Source organism: Prosopis cineraria, unplaced genomic scaffold, assembly GCF_029017545.1.
Source record: "Prosopis cineraria cultivar Desert tree isolate PC_DT_omini unplaced genomic scaffold, ASM2901754v1 PC6, whole genome shotgun sequence".
NCBI lineage: Eukaryota > Viridiplantae > Streptophyta > Magnoliopsida > Fabales > Fabaceae > Prosopis > Prosopis cineraria.
Window position 1 is genome coordinate 28333742 of NW_026555337.1, and position 9269 is coordinate 28343010.

The window sequence follows — 9269 nt, forward strand, 5'->3', positions numbered from 1 at the left end:
GGAAGAGATGACGGATAACTTTATAGGACAGCTCGGGGAAGAGATGACGGAGAGCTTGACTAGCTTGCAATAAGGTAGGGAAGAGATGATGAACAGGGCAGGGAAGAGACGATAGACAAGTAATCGCAAGGCAGGGTAGAGTAGAGAATGAGTAACCTTAAAATTTCACCAGCCAAATAAAGGTATTTCAATCATTTCTCATTACATTAAAATGCCACTTAAGGACTTGGGTACTTAACTATTATTTCAAAATGTCTTAAAACTTACTTGGAATAAACTTGATCCTTTGAAACTTAATTGTCATTTTTCCTAGAATGTATTGGTGACTTTGTGGAATTGCTCTGGGTCCTCATTTTTCAGGTCCTGTGTTCAAGACCTCTTGGTGCTTAGGGGGAGATTTTTGTTTTTGCCCCATATACATAAAATTTCCATTTCTGCCCTCATTGTAAAATAATAATAATAATAATAATAATAATAATAATAATAATAATAAAATCAAAAGCTAAACCAGGGCTCTGCCTCTTTCGTTATTTTTCCATTTTTGAGAATTCTATAGAAACCTTCATCCTCCGCATTCCTCCTTCGTTCCCAATTCATCATCGACGTTAGTAATTGTAGGAGTTTCGCCTATCGTCGTTGAGTCTTCTCTTCCTTCCCCAATTTCTTCTTCTTCGTTAAGTTGTTATCGGAGTCACATAAAGAGAGTCAAAAACCTCCCCCTTTCCATTTCTTTGGGCAGAGTGATTCATTCAATCCTTCCATTCTTTGTTCATCTGCCTCTGGTCTTTAATGCAGAATCCTCTTATTTTTTCTGTCTGTCATGCCTCCTCCTCTATTCAAGCTCCCATGTTGTTGCTATTAGATCTTCTTTGAGCAGTATTGTTGCTTTGCTCTATCACCTGTCACTTTGCGTTGTTGCTATTCCAGTGGTTGTGGGGTGCATTTATTTCTTCTTCTCCTCCTCCTCTTTCCTTGCACAATCTTCTCCTTCTGCATGCTTCCATTATTGTGGGCAAAGGTGAGGATTTTTGATTTTTTTCCTCTCGTTTTGTTGGTTTGATTCAGTGGTGTGTGTATGTGTGATGTTGAAGTTGCAATTTTTATTATATTGTTGCTATTGCTATTGTGTAGGGGGAGAACTGATTCAAGCTTAAATTTAAATGTCAAGAGAAATATGATAATTGATAGATTTGATTTTTGTGAGTTTAAGATTGAGATATGTTGAAGGAATGCTATTCAGAAGCTATTAATTTAAATACTGATAATGGAGAATTATGGAAAAAGGTAAGGATGAGATTGGGAGTGAAGAGTTGGACTTAAAACTTGAAGATTAATACTCATATGATGTTTGATAAAATGCTCATTAAGAGAATTTTGCTTCATTATGTATTTAATGAAATGCTATTAATTATAGTGAGAAGCATGATTTATTGAAATACTATTTAGTTGAATTTTAACTTGAACATTGCAAAGAATTTGATTTTAAAGTTATTGTATGGTCAGTTGAATTTTGAAAGTTTTATGTTAAATAATTTATAACTATGGTAATGTTTTATTGTTTGGTTTTGAGAATGCAATTAAGGTGTTTGATAAAATGGATAAATGAAATATGATGAATTTAATTGTAAGTGATGATTATGAACTATATTATTGTTTTATGGCTTTAGGATATACCTAAGGTATTCAATAAAGTGGGTAATAGAAGAATTGTGAATTGATGGAGTATTGGTTGGTGGTGCAACACACTTAGGGGAAACTTTGTGAGATAAATGATGATGTTGGGAACTTTAAGTTGCTTGGATTAAATAATGGTTGTGTTAATATTGGGAGGAGGTTTATTGAACTTATTGAAAGTTTATTTAAACCCTATTATTTTTATAGATTGTTTAGAAGAAGATAAACTCGATTGAAGTTATAAGAAGTGAATTTCGAACATTGAGAACCCATAAGGTAAGTGAATAACGTCCCAATCAATTTATATATTAGTAAATTTTCTTTTCTCAAAATATTGTTTTGACAATTTACAGATATTTATATGTATTTCTCTTGTATTAGCTATTTTTGTTGATTAAATTATTTTATTTCTTAAAGTCATTACTTATACTTAAAAGATTGATGAAAATGCCTTTATAAATTTTAGTAATCCTTTATTTGATAAAGCCAACTATGAATAATTAGTGAAAGAGTTTATGAGATGTTAGTTATGCAGTTTTCACATTTAGAAGATTGATTATTTTAAATTGATTTATGCGAGTTTGATACTGAGAAGAGAAATTTATGTTTTGAAAAGTGATTATTTTCTCACATGTCTAAAAGTTGATTTAAAAAGAGACTTTATACAGAATACTTGTTGCTAACGATAGTTCTATTAACCCTTGGCACGCCATGGTCTATGATTAACTAGTTTGATTTTCGTAAGCTCTGTTCTCACATCTGTTATTCGTAGGTCTCATACCTGTGTCTATTCATGGCTTCAACCACGCATGATTAGTTACTCTCGTGGACTATATGTCCACATCTGTTTTTTGATTTCAACCACATCTGGTTAGTTACCCTTGTGGACTATGTGTTTAAGTCTATTTCGTGGCTTCAACTGTGTCTTAATTAACCTATGGACTGTGTGTCCATATCTGTTATATGCTCTATAAAGTCCTCATAAACAAATTAATTTTATTAGGTTTGTAAAAAATAAACTACATTTTTTAATTAGTAAATGTTTCTATTCCTATTTAATTATTTAAATTACTTGATTTCTTAAAGTTAGGTGATAAATTGTTTATTTATTTAAAATTTAACGGCTTAGCATTTGTGAAGTTGTTAAGATATTTAAATTCTCTAATTTGATGGCTCTTTTTAATTCATTTATAATTATTTAAAAATATTCATATATCTCCTTTTGACTTTATTATTGAGACGTTATTCACTGAAAATATTTTGGTCTCATAGATAACATAGTTGACGATATACCTTCTGCTTACCTCAGAGGGCTCATTGTTAAATTGATTAGAAAATAATTTGAGGACACCTTCCTTTTGATGTAAATGTTTAATTATGCATTATATTTCAAAATTATAATTAGATGCTCCATGTGAACTATAGATAGAATCCTGATTTGTGATCTATGTGTTTGTCAGTTGTAGAAGAGCAAAACTCTGTATTCTAAATTTAGACTGTCTGTTGTAAAGATTTTAGGAAGTCCTATTTATAGAGGAAGTTATGTCAAAATTTTTACATAAAGTTTAAGAATCTTTTCTTTATATGAAAATGTTATAATGGCTTTCCATTCTATTTCAAATGAATAAAAATATTAGATTAAAGTTTCCTTGATCAAGACTTAAGGGATGTATGTTTGTGCATATAATCATGTCTAATTTTTAGGGCATGACAAAAACCATCACAAACATGCAGTTGCTTGTTGCCTTTATAGGTGATGGACCACACATAGAGCATGGCCCATATAAGGAGCAAGAAGGCTTGGAGTCCATCAAGGTTCATGAAGAGGACATGCTTATGGTCCACAAGGAACTAGGAGGCGTACCAAGGCTAAAAAGAATCCATGGGGGAAAAATATAGCTTGCAAGAAAAGATACTCCTTTCTCCTTTGAAAGAAGGTGGTCTTGAAATTTGTTCAACTCATCAAATGAATTTGGCTTTTTTGGCAAAATAAATTTGGAGGATTTTGACCTCTGAAGAGCACTTCTTACTTGATAATACCTTGAAGGTCAAGTACATTGACTCTTCAAATAGGATCAAGCTCAAGAAACCTTACAACATATATTGGTTTCGGAAAGGCATTATGGATTCTAGAGATGTAATTTTCAAAAAATTATCATGGCAAGTTGGTTTAGGTTTAGGTGTTCCTATTGATCATGATCTTTGGTAGAAACCTTCAAATTTTGCTTTAGCTCAAACTCTCGATATCAGTAAGATTTATGATTTCATGGTCCATTCCATTTCAATATGATCACCTATTAAGTGGAATAGGAAGTTGTTATATCAACTTTACAATCCACATGTTGCTAGGCAGATTTTAAAAATTCCATTGCCTATTTATATCCATCCTCAAATAGATTGATTTGAAGATTCCATTGCCAATTTATATCCATCTCCAAATAGATTGATTTGGACAAGTAACATTGATGGCTCTTACACTATTAATAAGGGTTCCTTTTTTAACATCCAGGATAAGGGATTAGGTTCTAATGATTCTTTTTAGACTTTTATGTGGAAGATCAATCTACCATATAAACAACTTTTTATAAGGAAGTTGGTTCATTCTGTGCTACCTCTTGAGGATGTTCTTTGTCATCATCATCTTGATATGCATTCTTACTATGTTTTTGGTTTCTCAAAATCATAATCGTTGACTTTTCAGTGGATGTTCTTATGTCAAAACTCTCTAGTTTGGTGCTTTGTCAATTCAATCCTTGCATATTAAGGAGATAGGTATTTCTTAGGGGATCACTTCCCACTTTTCACAATTATATTTTGTGGCTTAGGTCTTTTGCTGAGAAGTATTATCACTCTTTTTAGTTTGATTTGGAGGTAAAAAAACATTATATTTCATTTCATAAAGGTAAGATTCAGTTGCCAGGTGAGGTTATTAAGGAATTTCATGGTCACTGTCATTATCTTTTGGAAGTGTGTCAATGATCAAAGACTCGTAAGGGTATTAATGATCATAGCATCATTGGAATTATGTCACCAACATTGAATATGCCATCAATTTCTTCTACTTCACCTTAATGGCTTATTTGCTTGAAGAGATTCAAATCTAGACCGAGTAAGTTCTGTCTTTGTCTCTTAACACTAAACTTGGTTCACTTAAACACCTTTCTTTGGAAAAGATCTCTAACCTCTAATCCAAATTGTTTCAAATTGCTTTGTCTTCAAGCTGCTTTAAAAGGGGTCAAGGTTTTTTCGTTTGTTGACACCCTTCAAGCATTAGGAACTTTTGTTCTTTGTTGCAAGAAAAAATTTTCCGTTGCCTTCATTCTAAACATTACTCTCAGCAGGCTATGTTTGGGATATTCAAAAAATTAGCTAGTCATTTCTCTTCTGTAACCTATAATACTTCTCAATATATAGTTCTTTCTTTAATCCCCCCTCCTTTACCCTTTTTGAACCTTATGTGCTATAACTTTTCTTTTTAATTAATTGACCTTTTAAAAAATCCTATTAAGTAAAAAACTAAAAAGACACTTTATAAAATTAATAAACTAAAACGAAACTTTATGTAAAGATAAATGATTAAAAGTATACTTTTGCAATATTTTTATATCTAATAAATTTTAATTAATTTTCTTAATTCAAGTAAAATGGTAAATATATATATATATATACACACACACACTTAAAAAAAGAGGGATGGAAAGGTAGCAACAAAATAAGGGGAAATTATGTATAGGTCTTGTAAAGCCAATTTATTTATAAATAAGTCCCACAAAATTTAAAAACCATAGCCAAGTACTTTGGGACCTAAGTATAATTTAAAATTAGGGTGCAAAGATAATAACGCTCTCATTAAAATTATATTATATCAATCAAATAATGTACAACTACTTAATCAGTAATTTACAATTATTATTTAAAATTGATCATGCATTATAAGTTTAATACTAATTGTATACAATTACCTCGTCAGTAATTTACAGTTATCACTTTAACATTTCACAACTATAACTTCATATATTTAATAGTTAAACTAATCATATGTTACAACTACCTCATCAATAATTTATGACTATCACATCAATATTTTAGAACTTTAACTTCAATATTTTTAAGGAACAATTGGTGAAAAGGACTTTGTGGAAAGGAAAATTAGTCCCAAGGACCAAATGCAATATTTTATTCATTAAAAAATATGTACAAATGACCAAAATACCCCTCTTTTTAAACCAATGAAATTGAAAAAAAAAATCTACCTATTCAACACATGCACCCCAAATTAAAATCCTTGCACCCTTAGTTAGAAGCCTTGCACTCCTAGCCAGGAGCCTTGCACCTTAGCTAGAAGCCTCATACCTAAGCTAGAATCCTCATACCCAAACTAAAACCCTTGCATCCCAAGTCAGAAGCCTTGCACCTAAGCCAAAAACCTTGCACCCCTAGCCAGAAGCCTTACACCCTACCATAAGCCTTGCACCCAAGCTAGAAGCCTTACACCCCAAGTCAGAAGTCTCGTACCCAAGCCAGAACTCTCGCATCTTAAGCCAGAATCATTGCACCTCAAGCTCTACCTTGGACCCAAGTTAGAAGCTTTGTACCCCAACCCAAAAGCCTTGCACCCCCTTCTAAAAGCCTTACATCTAAGTCAAAAGTTTTGCACCCTTAGCCAAAAGCCTTGCACCTTACCTAAAAGCCTTACACCCCAAACTAGAAGCCTTGCACCCCACCCAAAAGCCTTACACCCCATCCAGAAACCTTGCACCCCAAGTCAAAAGCCTCGCATCCTAGTTAAAACCTCACATCCAAGCTAGAGCCCTCATACCTTAAGCCAAAATCAGTGCACCCCAAACAAGAAGCCTTCCACCTAAGCTAGAAGTCTTGCATCCTAAGCCATAAGCCTCATACCCCAGCCCAAAAGTCTTGCACCCCAACCTAAAAGCCTTACAGCCCTTGCCAGAAGCTTTGCATCTAACTCAGAAGCCTTACAACCTTAGCTAGAAGCCTTGTACCTTTAGCTAGAAGCCTTACACCTAACTTAGAAGCCTTGCACCCAAGCCAGATGTCTTGCACCCCCACGTAAAAGCCTTACACCTCAAGCTAAAAGCCTTACTCCTAAGCTAGAAGCTAGAAGGTTTGTGGTGAAAGGCTTCTGGTTAGGGTGCAAGGTTTTTAGCTTGTGTGAAAGGCTTCTGCATTGGGTGCACAACTTATGGCTGGGATGCATAGCTTTTGGGTAGAGTGTATGGCTTCTAGATAGGGTGCAAGGCTTATGGGTTGTGTGCAAGGCTTATGATTTGGGTGCAAGGCTTTTGGCTTAGGGTGCAAGGCTTCTAGATTGGGGTGCAAGGCTTCTGATTAGGGTGTAAGGCTTCTGAGTTAGGTGCAAGGCTTCTGGGTTGGGTAAAAGGCTTCCGGCTTGGGGTACAAGGCTTCTAGATGGGATGCAAGGCTTCTAAGTTGGGTGCAAGAGTTCTGGCTTGAGTGTAAGGATTCTAGCTTCGGGTGCATGTGTTGAACAGGCAGCCTTTATTTTTTTTTCAATTTCATTAGTTTAAGGAGAGGGGTATTTTGGTCATTTATACATATGACACATTATGGGTTTGTAATTCTAGTTGAAATTCATCTCCATTTGTAATGAGAATTCTTGTCTTGGAATTACTCTTTTGACGAACCCATGCCACTCTTCTAATCAATGAATGAATGCATAGTTGAGTACTTGTCTCATTAATTGTCTTGGATTTTCATTACATAGTTGTGTATATTGAATATTTGGCTAGATTAGGTAGGGTTTGCATAGTTTTATAACCTTACTAAATCACCTAATTGTCACAGCTCATTCAAGGGAAAATAACAAGACACTTTGGCAAATCTAGAGTCAATTAGGGAATTGAAATAAGACCATTAGTTAATGGATTAGGGAAATGAATTAGTTGGGCTCTCTAGGTTAGTTAACTTAGATAATCTTTCGGCCATTAAGGGGAATCAATAAAAGCTCAATAGTAATTGAAGAGAATGATTCTTTCACACATCCAAACTCTAGGGTTCTACATTCATACATAAAGAAACTTATCATATTACTCGCTTTAGTTAGTACTTGTAGTTTAGCTTTTGCCACTTAGTTGAATCAATCCACTTGGTAACTTGTAACACTTTAAATAATCTCATAATCAATCCACTAGGTTGTGCCCTTTTCTACATTTAAGGTAAACTTAGTATTTCATTTTGTAAGCAAAGTGACATTGCTTGTCACGTGTACGTAATTTCTCCTAAAATAAATGTTACAATTCATCCTTCTTATTACACAATAAAAACGCAATACAAGATAACTTTTTATTTTGTAACTCGGCAGAGTAGTTCTTCTACATACTATAATTTAATTAAAGGACTTGAAAGTAAATATCTAAAACATGCTGTGTCTTGGGTTTGTTCGGTAAGAAATACTTCCCAGGTTACCATAGCAACAATATGTTATACCTTTAAGATGAGTGGTCTAACCTTCTTGAAGTCTGAGATTTCTCATGGCAAAAGTGGAGGAATCGCGTTGTGAACATAACTTGCTTTACCCATTTCCCAAGTGTATGAAGCATGCATTTAAATTGGTCTTTTGCTGACAGTGTACTAAAAACTAGACCGATTATTGAACCAATCAAGACATTAATTCCAACGTTAGTAGTCAAAATTGTAGTTGAACCTTGATCAAATTGAACATAAATAAAGCATTTTAGTAAACCAGTCAAGATATTGGTTTAATGATTTATTAGTTCAACTAGGTAGGTTGACCCAGATTTTTATACTATGTATGTTGATAAGGAAAGTGAAAACAAAAAATTAAAAAAAAACCATCCAAATGAATCAACTAGTGGAAAAGCTTTTGCATTTGTTCATCTTTTCTAAGTAAGTGAGGAAATGCTCCCACTTATACGCTCATTGTGTTTAGCTTCTAAGTTTGGGGAAACTGCTAAAATTGCAATTATCCTTGTTTGCTTTTGTTGTGTGTGGATTTATGTGAAGTATAATATGAAAATCTAGTTAAGCCAATCAGCTATTAAACTGGTATCTTAATCGATTTGATAAAGTGCTTTGTTTATGACCAGTTTGATAATGATTCGATTGCGTTTTGACTATTCATTGTTGAACTGATGCCTTGACTGCTTCAATGATTGGTTCGGCTTTCAATATCTTCTGTGAAGCTATTGATGTTAGAGAGAAAGTCACAAACTCTTGATAAAGGGTTTTGAAGACATTGTTTGATTGCTACGAAGTTGAACCAAGTTCAACCACATTTCACACAATAAATTCTGTAATGAATGATTTGCTTAAGCATCTTGATTTGAAGAAGCTACAGGTAGATTGGACATTACATTATAAATTTTCTTGTTTGAAATTTGACTTTGAAATCATAGGAAGTATCAACAGTATATCATGAATAACAATTTTCCCTTGGAAAAATAACAATTTTCCTTAGTGAGGGAGATAGGTTTTTGAATATATGAATATATGAATCCCCATAAAGCCTACAAAATTGGCATGCTTCATGTTGAATTGCTGATTTATATTGGGTTTGGGCTTTCTTCCTATGGAAAAATCTTTAAAATTGA